The sequence below is a fragment of the Triticum aestivum genome, chromosome 7D (assembly GCF_018294505.1).
Source record: "Triticum aestivum cultivar Chinese Spring chromosome 7D, IWGSC CS RefSeq v2.1, whole genome shotgun sequence".
Classification (NCBI taxonomy): domain Eukaryota; kingdom Viridiplantae; phylum Streptophyta; class Magnoliopsida; order Poales; family Poaceae; genus Triticum; species Triticum aestivum.
The window spans coordinates 244,218,493-244,234,576 of record NC_057814.1 but is presented as its reverse complement, the minus strand read 5'-3'; positions in this window follow the sequence as shown (position 1 = coordinate 244,234,576).

The following is a 16,084-nucleotide window of genomic DNA, read 5'->3' as shown; positions in this document are numbered from 1 at the left end:
CAGGCGACGTTGTTACCACTTCCCCCACGGCCGATGCAGGGGCGGGAGGCACCGGGGAAGGACAGCATCAACAACATCCCAGCGGCCATGCTGCATGAGGTACAGATGGAGGGATTATTCCATCTGAACCCCTTCTCATCGCCGAAGGGCACAACCGCAGTGGTGGCGCTCGTTCTGGGGCCAATTGCAACCCTCGGGCCGCCCCCGCTGTGGGCGCGACTGTAGGGCATGCGCCACTCCCGGAATGGGCTGACCCAGCTACTGTGCCCAACGGAGCCGCTGGTCCTCAAGTGCCTCCACCGCATCACCACGCCCTCCAAGCGGCTACTTCGCAACAACGAGGGCGCGGCGCGGTGGCCACCAGCACCATCAGGAGCCGAGCGACGCTGTAATCCACATTATCATCATCCATGCCAAGCACTGCCTCAGAGGCCATGGCGCGAGCCCAACCGCTGTTGAGATTCCACCGGCAGCCGATCAGATGGATGAGTGGCGAGCCACCATCCAAAGTCTGATTGGTTTCACCGAGGCGGAAGGATCATAGTGGGCTAGCCTGCCGCAGCCTCCCCAGGCAACGACAACGGCTCGCGCGGTAGACCGTGCGGCGGGGGTCACCCCCACGATGCAATCCCCGCCACGGCAAGCAGCACGAGAGCCATGAAACCAAGAGCCTGATGATGTCTCGATGGCCTCTTCTGACCCTCGAGTGTGTCAAGGCCAACAACGAGCCCCGGAGAACAGGCGGAGGGAAGCCGCATGAGTCGTCGTCGAGAGGCGCCGCGACGACCACCGCCAGTCCAATGGGTGCGATGGCCCTGATGTCGACGAGCCTGTGCTCGGAGATGGCGGGTGCCTGCCTTTCGAGGTTGGGTGCCCTGCTTTCACCCGTGAGCTGCGGCAAGTCCGTTGGCCGTCCGCTCGCACGTTCAAGCCAGAGATACCCGAGAAGTATGATGGAAAACTGAACCCGGTAGAGTTCTTGAGCATCTACACCATCGCTGTTCAAGCTGCCGGGGGAAGAGATGAGAAGGTGTTCGCCAACTACTTCCCTTTGGCACTCAAGCTAAATGTGAGGTCTTGGCTGATGCACCCGCCAGAGAACTCCATTTCGACCTGGGCTGACCTGTGCCATGAGTTCATTGGCGCCTTCACGGGCGGCCACCAAGAACCAGGGCAACCCAGTGACTTGCAGCTTCTCCAGCAGAAGGAAGGAGAGACTCTACGGAAGTACTTGAAGAGATTCAGCCGAGTCCACAAAAACATCCCAGACATCCACCCAGTAACCATGATATCTGCCTTCCAGTCCAACGTGCGCAACCGAAGGATACGTTCCAAGATGAACGTTCGGTTGCCCAAGACTGTGAAGGAGCTTTACACTTTGGCGGACAAGTGTGCTCGGGTGGAGGAGGGGAGGAAACTTCCTGGAGAGGAAGATTGCGTCGACATCGACTCAGAAGATGACGACGAGACCACCAGTCAGAAGAAGAAGAACAAGAAGCACAGCAAGAAGTGCAAAGATAAGGCAGTGATGACCATTGAGGGATCAGGCACGCCTAGTACCGGCAAGAAGGTTAAGGCGGAAGCCCCCGGCAAGGAGGCTGCCGCTTGCGCTGACTGTCGGGAGGCTGTGGCTGCTGAGAAAGCTACGAAAATTGATGGACCGTATTGCAAGATTCATCGGACCAAAGGCCATGATCTCCAGGAGTGTCATCAAGTTGAGCAGCTCGTCAAGAGGCAGAGGGCTGAGTATGAGAAGCGTGATAAGGAAAAGGGTCGGAATGGTACTAGCGGGAAGGGCCAGGGCGGTGAATCAAATCGCCCCAGCAAGGCTCCTTGGAACCAAGGGAAACCCGCTAGGGGCCGAGAGAAAGAGGATTGCAATGATGAAAGTGATGGAGGGAATGAAGAGGAAACCAGCGAGCAGGAATTCTAGAAGGCTACTGACGCCCTGTGTATTGACGGGGGTGCATCTTTGCACTCCTCTCACCGCCAACTTGAACAGTGGGCACATGAGGTCAATGCCATGGAGCCAGCGGCAGATTCTTGGAAGCCGCTCATGTGGTCACACACGCCCATCATCTTTGATGAAGAGGATCACCCTGATGGCATCACTGCGGTAGGGTGCTTGTCGTTGTTGGTCTCACCAACAATCCACAATCTCAAGTCACAAAGATGTTGGTTGACGGCGGGGCCGGGTTGAATCTGATTTCCCCAAAGCTTATCAGCAAACTCTAGATAGCAGAGGAAGAGCTTAAGGCCATTGGCACATTTCAAGGAGTCAATCCCGACAGGAGTCATCCTAAGGGAAAGATCACGTTGCCAGTGACATTAGGAGGAGAGTTGAACTACAAGACTGAGAAGGTTGTGTTTGATGTGGTCGACCTCCCCCTGCTGTACAACGGAATCCTTGGGCGTCCGGCTGGCCAAGTTCATGGTCGCATCCCACTATGCCTACAACACTTTGAAGATGCCAGGGCCGATGGGCATCATTTCCATTCCGCCAGACAAGAAAGACGCCATTATTTGCGTAGATAAAATGTACCGGGACGCGGTCGCGGCAGAGGTGCTGAGGCCACAGTTCCCGCCAAGAAAAGTGAAGGAAATAAGAAGGCTAGTAGGGGCACCAACAAGGAATCCGGGAAGCGTACCTCTTCGGAGTGCGCCACACCTGTTGATGACGTGCCAGAGAGTTCCAACAGCAAGAAATCCAAGGCTGCCGCACCCCAAGTTAAAAAGGTCTCGGCAGGGCTGGCTGGCAGTGATGGTACTTTCACTATGAGTGCCACCCTTGACGACAAATGGGAAATCGCGCTCGTTGCCTTCCTGCGGGCGAATATCGATGTGTTTGCCTGGCAACCATCTAATATCCCCAGTGTTCCCAGGGAGGTAATCGAGCACCACCTTCTTGTCTGCCCATGTACCCGACCCGTCAAGCAGAAAGTCAGGAAGCAGGCCTTGGAGCGGTAGCGATTCATTGCCGAGGAGATCAAGAAACTTGAGGCAGCTGGTTTGGTTAGAGGAGTGTTACATCCAACGTGGTCAGCAAACCCATTGGTTGTGCGCAAGGCTAATGGGAAATGGAGGCTTTGCATAGATTTCACGGATCTGAACAAGGCATGCCCGAAGGACCCATTCCCCTTGCCGCACATCGACCAGATTGTGGATTCCACTTCCGGGTGTGATTTGCTCCCCTTTCTGGATGCATACTCCAGATACCATCAGATCTTTATGTCCAAGGAAGATGAAGAGAAGACCTCATTCATCCCCCCATGTGGTACATATTGCTTTGTGCACATGCCTTTCGGGTTGAAGAGTGCTGGTTCCACCTTTGCAAGAGCAGTCCAGGTTGGTTTTGAACCATAGTTGCACTGGAACTTTGAGGCTTATATGGATGATATTGTGGTCAAGACCAAGGACAAATCAACCCTCATCCAAGATTTAGAAGAGACATTTGCTAATCTGCGCAAGATCAACTTGAAGCTGAACCCAGAGAAGTGTGTGTTTGGCGTTCCCTCCGGCAAGCTACTAGGTTTCTTTGTATCCCGCCGTGGGATCGAGGCCAACCCAAATAAGATCAAGGCCATCAAGCAGATTCAGGCACCCAAGACAGTCAAGGATGTAAGGCATTTGACAGGATGCATTCTGCGCTTAGCAGGTTCATCTCCAAGTCTGCGGAGCACGCCTTGCCATTCTTTAAGATTCTGAAGAAGGTAGGACCCCTGAAGTGGCCCCCGGAAGCAGACGCGACGCTGCAAGATTTGAAGACCTACTTATCCTCTGTACCCACATTGGTTTCACCCTAACCACAAGAGTCATTGCTGCTATATCTAGCAGCAACCAATCAAGTGGTTAGCGCAGCTTTAGTGGCGCAGCGGGAAGTGGAGGATACAACAGCTTCAGCAAGTGTTTTGCCCAGAGAAGAGAGAGAGAACAGCCCGACAAGGCCAGATGTGGATCAGGACAAAGGGGAGCACGGCAGCGCAGGCAACCCCAAGGACGCGGCAAGGAAGAAGGTGGTGCAGTGCCCAGTATACTTCGTCAGCTCCCTATTTGCAGGGGGCTAGATCCAGGATACTCCGAAACCCAGAGGCTACCGGCAGGATAGTGGAATGGGCATTGGAGTTATCCAGCTTTGGCCTAAAGTTTGAAAGCGCATCAACAATTCAGAGTAGGGCGTTGGCAGAGTTCATTGTAGAATGGACGCCAACCCCTATTGAAGAAGTGCGGGAAACAGTTATCCCCGGTAAGGAAGCGCCCCAAGAATGGATCATGTATTTAGATGGTGCCTTCTCCCTACAAGGTTCAGGAGCTGGCGTGCTTCTCATTGGTCCCACTAGAGAGCACTTGAGGTACGTCATCCAGATGCATTTTCCCCGGGAGGAGGAGACCAACAATACAGCAGAGTATTAAGGGCTCCTTGCCGGGCTCAGAATTGCCACAGAATTGGGGATCAAGAAGCTGATGATTTGAGGAGATTCACAACTTGTGGTGAGACAAGTCAACAAGGATTACCAAAGTCCATTTATGGAGGCAGACGTCAAGCAAGTGAGAAGATTGGAGGAGCACTTTGACGGATTGCAAATAGAGCACGTACCCCGTGCGGAAAACAGCATTGCTGATCATCTGTCAAAGTGCGCTGCGCAAAAGCTTCCTGTGGAACCAGGAACTCTTGTTCTCCATCTTACTCAGCCCTCCATATCGCCGAAAACAATGGCCCGAAAGAGGAGGAAATTGGACTCTAATAAGCCTCTGCCGGTAGAGCCTCTCGGGGCACTTGGCAGGGACCCTGCCGGAAACAACTCCCCTTAGTTTACCGGGCTGGACCTTCCTGCTGGGCCTCCAGTCCCGGCCGTCGAGGGATGTGCTCCCATGAATGAGGAGGTGCCGCTAGTCCTCGTTGCCGAGCCCATGGTCCAACTCGGGCAAGGCACATAGTCCATTTCCTTCAAACCGGAGAACTTCCCGAAGAGCAAGAAGAAGCGGAAAGAGTAGCCCGGAGGGCCAGTATGTATTAGTTTGTCGATGACACACTATACAGAAGAAGGCCCAACGGTGTGAAATTGAAGTGTATTTGCCGGGAAGAAGGAATGGAATTGCTGGCGGAAATACACAAAGGCATGTGGGGCTCTCCCACATTGGATCAAGGGCTTTGGTTGGGAAAGCATCCCAACAAGGATTCTATTGGCCCACAGCCCTCCAAGATGCGATCGAGCTAGTCAACAAGTGTGACGCCTGCCAGTTCCATTCCAAGAATATCCATTTGCCTGCCCAAGCTCTTCAGACAATCCCTTTGTCATGGCCATTTTCGGTCTGGGGGCTCGATATCCTCGGCCCTTTCCCCCGAGCTGCCGGGGGCTTTGAATTCTTGTTCATTGCAATCGACAAGTTGACAAAGTGGCCAGAAGTAGATGTTGTGAGGAAGGTGACTGCTCTGTCAGCTATCGAGTTCTTGAAAGGATTGGTGTGCCGTTTCGGGGTCCCTGCCCGGATCTTCACCGACAATGGCACCCAATTCCGAGCCGTGCCTTCATGCAATATGTTCATGCCCTCGGAAGCAAGATCTCATTTGCCTCTGTTGCACATCCCAGAAGCAATGGACAAGCTGAGAGGGCGAACGCTGAAGTGCTGCGGGGACTCAAGATGAGAACATTTGATAAGCTGCAGAAGTGTGGCAGGCGATGGATTGATGAGCTGCCGGTGGTTCTTTCTTCCCTCAGAACGACACCAAATCGAGCTATCGGACAGACTCCCTTCTCCCTAGTCCATGGGGCACAAGCAGTTATCCCCACGAAACTCATTTACGGGTCACCTTGAGTACTTGCCTACAATAAAGTAGCGCAGGAACAACACCGGCGTGACGACGCTGTGCTTCTCGAGGAGAACCGTCTCTAGGCTGCCACGTGTGCTGCACGCTACCAGCAAGCCCTGCACCGCTATCACAGCTGCACGGTTCATGCCCAGTGTTTTGAGGAAGGCGACCTTGTCCATAGGCGCGTTTAGTCCACCAAGGATACATACAAGTTGACGCCGAAGTGGGAAGGCCCTTACCGGGTAGTACGAGTCACCAGACCTGGCGCAGTCCGTCTGGAGACCGGAGATGGCATTCGACTGCAAAACTCATGGAATATTGAGCATCTCCGCAAGTTCTACCCATAAGGTGCGGCTGTCGGGCCCTGCCCGGCAGCCACCCTTTTGTACAGGCCTTGCCTCAGTTGCATGTAACCCCTTGTACAAAGCCAGGCGCAGACCCTGACCAATAGAGAAATAAATGAAGCACTGGGGGGGCCCGACAAGTTGCATGCATGCATAAGCATATCATGAGCATCACATCTTCATGTAGATAAGATCGCATCTGGCATCATTTTCATCTGCATAAACTATAGGCTCCTGCTGTGGATTCAGTCCCCAAGAGGAGATGAAAAGACAAGCCAGCACTGCGGTCTCCGGCAAGCCAAACAGATAAGTTCTTCCTTTTATCCATACGTGTTCTGTAAGTAAGGTCTTGTGCATGAGGAAACCCTGCTACCCTTTGAAACTTAGGTCCTCCCACCCTTCGACTCAAATGTTGCTTCGGTTAGGGTGGTCAGAGTGGCCTTGGGTGGAAAAGGACTTGCGGGGGGCTGGTCCCTCTTCACGATTTGTGCCCGGTAGGCCTAACTCCCCGGCAACAAAACAGAGGGTGCCGGCAGGATAGGATGCCGGGGGGGGGGGGGGGGGGCTCGTTTACTTAAAATATAGAGGCATCCCACCTCTGCATGGACATATACATGCACGAGTCCCCGGCAAGGCTTATCTTTTTCATTAATGTGCTGATCAGACAAGTACACACCTTAAAGGACACAAACATGGATTCAGGTACATTATTTGAACTAAAATTTTGCAAGTGCCTATAGATTTAAGATTGAAAAAAGATAAGTGCCCCGTAATGCCGTTTCTTGTCCCTCTCCTTCTAGGCACATCAGTCGAAGGCGAGGAGGGAAAAAGGAGTGCCTGGGCAGAAGCCTAACCTGACCCTGTCGGGCTCCAGGAGAGGTAGCCTGGCGGGGATGGGAGGGCACCGACGAAGGCGACGATGGAGAGCATGGCGGAGACGACCCATCAACCGCCACCACCAAAGCCAGCAGGACACGGCAGGGCAAACGCAACTGCAGCCCGCGAGGAAGCCTGCCGGGGTCCAGCTGGAAGGCTGCTGGAGGAGCCGGGAGGCACCATCCCCACCTCTGCATCCAACTCCCCGACAAATCGCCTTGCCGGGAAGGAGATGCAGGTGAAGTTGATGGTACTGCCGCTTGATGAAGATGGTGCGGCCGATGATCAGCCAGAGTCAGAGTCGTCGCCCTCCCGGTCAGTGCCATCATCATCGCCGTCACTGTCCTCCTCGTCGCTATCGCTTGGGGAGGAGCTTTCATCGTTGGTCGAGCTCTCCGCGTAGCACCCTAATCGAGCACCCGAGCTCCCAAACACCTTGACAGAAAGGAAACCGTCCTCCATTAACTTAAAATGGAGGACGTGCCCTTCCGACAAGCTATGGGCGTGAGCAAAGTCTTCCAGCCTCGGCGGAAGTACATGGCATGAGGGGCGGGGAAGTCTACATCCACTCATATGCTGCCATTCCCGCAGCCCCTCATGTGTAGTCTCGACGCTCGCGGCTGCTCAAGCTCCATCGCCCTTGCTAATGGAGTAGGAAGGCGGAGGCGGCCATGTGGAGGCTTGTACAGGCTAATGACGAACTCCAGAGGTTGGTCTCCGACGTGGCCTTCCAGCAGAGGAGGAGCCTCCAGCGGGGGCACGATCAGGGCGTCGCCCCGTCCCCCTCCTCCCCGGGCGCACCGACGGCCCCGGCCTCGTCCCCTCCTCCTCCTCTCGCAGCGGGTTCCACCCTCGTGCTCCCAGGAGGAGGAGGGAGACGCTGTCGAGCAGAGGCTCACTGAGGGAGTCCTGGATTAAGGTGTCCTTGGGTGTCCGGGCTATGTAACATGGGCCGGACTGATGGGTCATGAAGATACAAGGCAGAAGACCTTTCCCCGTGTCCGGATGGGACTCTCCTTTGCGTGGATGGCAAGATTGGCGTCCGGATGTGTAGTTTCCTTCCTCTGTAAACTGACTCTGTACAACCCTAGGCTCCTCCGGTGTCTATATAAACCGGAGGGTTTAGTTCATAGAGGCTATCAGAAATTACATAAGCTAGACATCTAGGGTTTAGCCATTACGATCTCGAGGTTGATCAACTCTTGTAATCCCTATATTCATCAAAAGTCAATCAAGCAGGAAGTAGGGTATTACCAACAAGAGGGCCCAAACCTGGGTAAACATCGTGTCCCCTATCTCCTATTACCTTCAATCCTCAGACACACAGTTCGGGACCCCCTACCTAAGATCGGCCGGTTTTGACACCGACATTGGTGCTTTCATTGAAAGTTCCACTGTGTCGTCGGCAGAAGGTTCGATGGCTCGTTTGATCATCAACAACGATGTTGTTTCCGCGGTGACCTTCCTCCCCGGTCAACTTTTTGTATTCGGCGGCTTCGCTCTGCGCGCCAATTCAGTTGGACGCCTCGAACAGATTGAGAGCTACGTCCATGGTCATCAGATCAGATTCGGGAGCCTGAATTACGTCGCCGATATCTGAGGAGATTCGATATTCGAAGCATTCATGGCCTCGACTACTATTCCTCAGCTTCAAGAAGGAAACCCATCGGAGCCGTCATCAGGTACCGCTCAAAGACCAACTATCATCCCGGCCCTGGCCATAGATCCAGAGCAGGCCACCTCATTCGAACATGGGATCTTAAAACCCACCGGACCCTCTCCTCCCATGGAGCTCCTTGCCGAAGACCCAGAAGAAACTGTATGTTCGGCGATACTGGAATCAAGGATGACACGGGGAAAGGTCTTCTGCCTTGTATCTTCACGGCCCATTAGTCTGGCCCATGTTACATAGCCCGGACACCCGAGGACCCCTTAATCGAGGACTCCCTCAGTAGCCCCTGAACCAGTCTTCAATGGCAATGTATTCGGCACACATATTGTCTTTGGCATTGCAAGGTGGGTTCCTCCTCCTCCGAATACTTTAAAGCTATCTTCTGAATAAGAGAACTGTATCCGGCTCTGTATAACAGTCACAACCCTCAACCACAAGGGCACAGTACTTAATCAAAATAAGTTCTGTCTACTGACAACTTTTCTGGTGAAACGTTATGTCTAGCCTCTTTATCATTTCGAACCGTTTTTGGCCTCCTGCTTCGCGTTTCGAGGCACGACCTCTATTGATACATCTTGTCAAAACAGATATCATGTCCTCTTATTGCGAGATCCTCATCAATACGGGTTTGGGTAATCCAACCGTGCAATTCGCATGACTCCTTGGGAATAGGCGAGTTTTAAGGCTTGAGGGAGGGTGCTTGATATTCACTGCCTATATAAGTGGATAAAGATCCATCTTTTCACCCCCACGCCTTCTTGCTTCCTCTCCCTTCCCATCGTCGAGCTCCAGCACCCAAGCCTCGATCCTTCTCACCGCCACCAGTCTCTCCGGACATGTACGGATCCAGCTCTGTAGGATCACGGGTTCCGGCAAAACCCTCAAGGTTCGAACACTGGGGTGCGCATGAAGATCTCCCCCTACCGATCCACGTCCTAGCTTCGCTAAGATCTCAAGGGCTAATCCACGAACTCGCAACACAAGGGACACAAGATTTATACTGGTTGAGGCCACCGTAGTGGTTTAATACCCTACTCCAGTGTGGTGGTGGTGGATTGTCACGACCGGTTTTTCAATAATATAATTATTGAGAGACCAATCCCTTTTATGGACCAGTAAGGAAGAATTCCTTCTCACTGGTAGACAATATCATGGTCACAGAAGAAAAATACCAGGAGTACTGAATATAATACAAAGTTGAGCGGAAACTGCCCAACAATTTATTACATGCACGCCGATAAAACAAGACGGCGAATAGGGTGGCATAACTACTAACTCACGATAATAACGGTGGTGTAAATATCACCGCGAAGCGAGTGATATGACTCCTGAAGACTACAGCTCTTCGAGCGTCGGAGCGAGGCTCGAGGAGGCTTATTGCGGGTGGCGGAAGCGTATATAATACAAGTGACCAATATCCGAGATCACGCAGGACTGGCTGGGACTCCTCTAGGCGTCGGACGTGCTATCAAACTCTTCATCCAAGAGATCGCCTTCGTCAACATCTGGCCAAATCAACAAGCCAGGTGAGTACTATGAAAGTACTCGCAAGACAGTTCGGACATAAGATATAACAAATGTAAGCATGAAGCATATGATCAAGTTAACCAGTGCGCTCAGACATAGAGATAATAAATACTGGGTGCCAAGCGAGGGTCTGAATGACTCCTCGAGCGGAAACTGCAGAATAGTAGTACTTGTGCCAAACGAGGGTCTGAATGACACCTCGAGAGGAAACTGCAAGAATAGTAATACTGGTGCCAAACGAGGGTCTGAATGACACCTCGAGAGGAAACTGCAAGAATAGTAATACTGGTGCCAAACGAGTGTCTGAATGACTCCTCGAGAGGAAACTGCAAGAATAATAATGCCGCAGTCGGGCGTCAAGGCGACACCACATAAAGGGCTTATAACAGAAAATAAAGGCAGTGCATGCCACAGTCGGACGTCTGAGCGACATCACATAAAGGGCTTATATTTAAAGTAAGGAAACAAAAACACGCCACAGTCGGACGTCTGCGCGACGTCGCATAAAGGGCTTATATTGTAGCTCAAACATTCAGTAGCTCGAGATTATAAATTATTACAAGTACGAGACAAATATAAGATTAGTCCATCCACAGTAATAATAATTTAAACTGGGTTTACCACTTGAGTTTGTTCACCGGGGACAAGTTTTCCACGCGGATAGATATGGGTATACTGATTTCACTATGTGATCATGGATACGATGACTTGAAAGAATTTGACTCTGCAGAGTTTGTACTTAACCACAGCCAACGGATTTCAGTAGTCACGGGGACTAGTTCCGTTTACGGTGTTTTGGAAGAAACACATCTAACCAGTACACACCCATTCAACATTCCAAAGCCAGGGATCACCCTCGGCAACGTTCAAGAAAAACCTTGAGACGGGGAGGCTACAACCTCGCGTAGCATGGGATCAAATTTCTATACGCGCGCTCTAAGGGGGTGCCCCCCCTCTCGGTCCCAACCGGAAACACCCATGCCCCCTGACCGGATGACTGGCTTTAATCCTGGGCCAAGGTACCATCATCCCGGCCCCTCTGTTTGGTGTGTACACGGAAAGAGGTTACCAACTTACTAAACCGCATCCTGGCAAATGAAACATGTGGTAGCACGGAAGGGGAAAGAACGATAACGTGACTCCGTCCACGTTAACGTCGGAAGTTGTCGGATGACGCAAGGCTGGCATGCTACAACAGTACCACCTTGCTGCCCTTCATGTCACCACATGATTTGGCCATCTCTCACCAGAGATCGTCGCGACTTCAGAAAAAAAATGCGGGTAGTTGCCTCACAAGCAACGGGGAACTCACCGATACTCATATGCCACGCACAAACTTTCACGCAAACATGCAAAACACCTGTCATATCAAAGGTTCAAACATGCTTGCCTGGTTCGGAGAAGTCGGAGTCTAGCTCGGCGAAGTTCGCGGCTCCGTCACCTCTTCCGGCACCTACGGCAATACGAAAACGGGTACTAACGTGAAAATCAACGCGTGCACAAAAACTTCTCCAAACAATTTCCAAATAAAACCCATAAAAAACTAGACAAAATTTTAAGAAGGTCAGAAAAAGAATCACTCAAAAATCACTTTTTATTAAAAAGTTATAAAGGTTTCTGTCCAGGGACCCATCTGTAATGAAACAGAAAAGTCCCAGGGTTTTAACTGAGAAAACAGAAAACGGTTCGATTGGAAATGCGCAAGCTCAAGAGGGAAAGCGTATTTTGCCCGAAGGCGCCAACAGAAAACGGTTCGAGGGAGAATAGAACAGAGGCTGACAGGGGGGTCCCACATGTCAGGTTTAAAAAGGCTCGCCGGCGCCCGAAGACTGCGGTGGACGCCGGCGTCGAACCACGGCGAGTTAGGAGGATCGGAGGGTACCAAGAGATTTAGAGTGTCCTTCCGCGTCGGTGGGTGGTGGACTCGACCGTCGGAGAGCACCACGTCGACGGCGACACTTTCTCCGGCGGACGGCGGCTCGGGTGGTGGTGGAGAACTCCGGTGGAGGGCTGCAAACTTCGAATTGAAGCGCGGGTCAGAAGGAGGGATGCATAGTGAAGCTACTGGCAAGAGATGGGAGGCAGAAGCGCACGCACGGGAGCGAATCGAGCTGGATCCCGTGGCGGGTCACGGCGGCCGGAGTCGAGGAAGGAGACCTCCTCGGGGCTCTTCCAGTGGCTAGGCGTGCTCTAGGTGGAGTGCAGGGATGGTGTGGGTTCGAGTTGAAGCTCGGGGACTCTATTTATAGGCGGATCGATGGGGTGGCCGTGAACGGAGAATCTCTGGCGAGCAATTACGGCGAGGCAGTGGATTTGCAGGAGGGTTGAGCGGCCAGGCAGCATCAGTGGAAGTTACTGGTGTCATTCCCCCGCTAATCTCGGCTGGTCTTGGCGTAACGGCGCCGGTCCACGGTGGGGTGGCCGCACGGGCACGTCGGCGGAAGAGAGCGCGCTCCGCGCCCTGCGGTTCATGACGAGAGTGGCAGCGTGTTCGGGGGAGTGGAAGGCCACGCGGCGCGCTCCGGTGGCTTGGGCGGCGCTGGGTGGCGCCGTCAGCCCCGCGCCTCTCGCTGGCGGCCGCAAAGCCGCCGCTGGCGTCGGTCACGGGGCGGCGCACCTTCTGCTGCTCGTCGCCGACGTCCGCAAGGTGCCAGGCGTTCGTGCGAAGCAGGAACAAGGAGGAGGGGACGAGGAGCAAGGTGCCAACGCGGCACTGTCGAGATCGACAACATGTTCTGAAGAAAACGACAGTAGGGCACTGAACTGAATTTCTGAATCTCTGAACTTGACATTGACATAGCACTGCAGGTGTTCGACAGAATGATTAGGCAAGCATAATTTTTTTTCTGGAGCTGGTACTTGGTGAGGTGACCACTCAATGCACCCAGAGGCTGCCTGATTTTACTTGGAATTTTTGGAAAAGGATTTGAATGAATTTCACCAAATTTGACAAATCTGGTCCAAACTTGCAGCAAGTGTAGTTTGAATATTTTGAACTGAAGGCCAGTGGATCTTCATGGATCTTGGTTGAGGGTTCAAAGGACTAGGAAGGGAAAAAGGTTTGGGGGCAAAAATCAAAACAGAAAGTGGAGTTCCTTTGTAAATCTCCAAGGGCTAGAATAGAAGACAGAAATTTTATTTGATAAGATTTAAATGGAAGATAATCATATGGAGAGGTACAACTTGCTGGATTTGATGCAAAACATGATCCAAAGATGAGGGAAGGTTTAGGAGAGTGGATTTGCACTAAGGCCATGGCAAAAGAGAAAATTTGAAAGTGGTAAAGGATTATTCCAAAAGCCATAGTGCATTTTCAAGAGATTTTCAAAAGTCATTTTCCTCAAGTGAAAAGCATTTTGTCTTGAGTTCAAATAAAAAGGCAAGGGCCTCCAAGACCAAAAGCAAGTCTTGGGTGAATCCAAATAAAACTCTAGCCATAAAAAAATATTTGAAAGGGAGAGTTCTTTTGAAGAAAAATTTAAATCACCTCCCTCAAGTCAAAAAAAAAATCTTTTGAAAAATCCAAATAAAATTTTGGGTGTCACATGGATTGTCTCTTGGGCTGAGGATGAACAGTACAAGGGGAAGAACAGCCTCCTGAGGCGAGGTGTTCTTGTGCTTGGTGAACTTGTGCGGGTGATGATTGCTCAAGATGAGATGAGATGCCTCCGAATGAGTTATCTCCTACGGTGGTGGCTAGTCCTATTTATATAGGCCCTAGTCCTCTCCCCAAATATTGAGCGGGAAGGGAGCCAACAACGGCCAATTTGAAAGGGGACAGCTAGTACAGCTTATCCTGACAAAAGCAGTCTTCGCCTGCAAAAGGCTCTGGTGGTGACGCCGCCTTGGGCTCCATGGTGACCTCCGTCTCGCCGTCCTGCCGGTCTTGGTCTCATTGCATTGATATGGAAACCTTTGCTTGACGCCTCAGTACTCCGCACCTGCGCTTGCCTTCTTAGCACCAAAGAGGAAACAAGGACATTGTGCGCTCTGGCGCCCACCTGGTCTTGATCGTCATGGCTCACGTCATGAGAACCTCGCGAGGTTTGCCTTGCCTTGATCTCTCCGCCCCTCGCGAGCCAACCTGGTGAGGCTGCTCCCAAAGGGGTCTTGCGCCGTCCTCCTCGCGAGGCTTGGCCCCCTCGCGAGGGTCTTGAGTGCTTGTTGCTGAAGATGGGCCGTACGGGCCCGCTCGCAGAGCCACGCCATGGGCCGCAGGCAGGCAAGTCTGGAGACCCCCGTTCCCAGAACACCGACAGTAGCCCCCGGGCCCAAGGCACGCTCGGGCTTGGCTTCAAGGCGAAGCCAAAGGTCAAGTGCGGAGTGCCGTGGGCCCCAATAGCCTGCGGCCTTGGTCGACGCGTGGCGGTTGATTGGACGTGGGCGTCTCCGCTTACACACGCTGCCTCGGCAACTGCCCAACTTGACAAGTCCCTGCGACACGCAAGGAAAAACCATCATTACCCGTGATCGTGGGGGGCGCTGGTTGGTCTTCTCTTGCTATAAATGGGGAGGGGGGCAGAGCCCCCGTCGCCCATCTCTTCCCATCCGCTTGCTTCTTCCCCCTTGCTCCATTGCTAGCTGCGACACCAATGGCGCTGTCGAAGAGGTTCTTTTCCGCGGAGAAGGGGAAGGCCCCTCGCGAGGGGCCCAGCTCTCCGGCGCCCAAGCATGGACGCGGCCGTCCCCGCAAGCACACTGCAACGCCCACCGCGGCCCCACATTCCCGGGGTGGCGCCGCTGCGCGTGGCAGGGGTCGCTCCGATCACGGCAGCCCTGTCGATGAAGGGAGACGTGCCGTGGTTGCGCGACCTCCCTGGCCGCGCTTCGACTCGGCGGAGGTGCTGCCGGAGTTCGTTGTCTGGTCGGAGAACCCGACCGGCAATTGGCTTCAGCTGTCGCGCTTCTTTGTCGACGAGCTGCCAGCCTCTGGTCCAGGCGGGTTCTAGCTGCAGGCAGACGCTGCTGCAGCAGGGCTTCTTGGGTCGTGGTCGAGGTCTCCGCCGTGGGCAACATAGCTCTGGCCCGCGGTTGGCAGACGTTCGCCCGCGCGCGCGGCCTAGGCAGGCGGTGCACCCTCCATTTCAAGTACGATGTTGATGCAACCCTCTATGTGAGGGTGTTTGGGGAAGATTGTCGCCACGCCGGGTGCTGCCCCGAGGTGAACGACGGCGAGGCGATGAGGAAGAACCCGCCCTTGGTGCCGACCGCGTCTCGTCCAGCTACGGCGGCTCTTCCCCCAGCGACAGCTCCAGCAGCGGTGGCTACGACCAGCCGCCACACCGCCGCGCCTGCTTCGAAGGTGGTAGCGGATCGTTTCGTCGTCGCGCCTCCGTGAAGCGCGAGGAGGGATCTGGCTGAGCTCAGGACGGCGCCAGGAGCCTGCCCCCGTGGACCGCTGTAGGGGCAGGCGCCGCTTTTGTTTTGTTCTTCCTTTCCTTCCTGCATCGACAAAGAAACCAGTATGGGCCCCGGAGGGGCATGTATCGAACTATGATTTCTCAATCATTATGCTATGTTTGTTGTTTCCGTGTTGTGTCGTTATTTTGTGTAGAGGTAAATTAGCTTGGCACGTTTGGGGTAGCCTCCTCTTCATGAGGGAGTTGCTTCCTGGTGCTTGTGAAGGCCTTCCTTGACTTGGCGGGTGCTAGGGAACTGCAAAAAACTCGTTAGGAGGCTCGCTACGAGGCTTATCGTTCACCCGAGCCTTGACCCAGTGCTTCGTATCGCGATACCCGAGGGGCACAGATTAGGAAAGGTGCGCCAGCTTGTGGGTTCGAACGAGGATGCCTCGCGAAAAAATAGACGAAGGGCAGAGGAAAAAATAGACGAAGGGCAGAGGAAAGGAAAAACGCT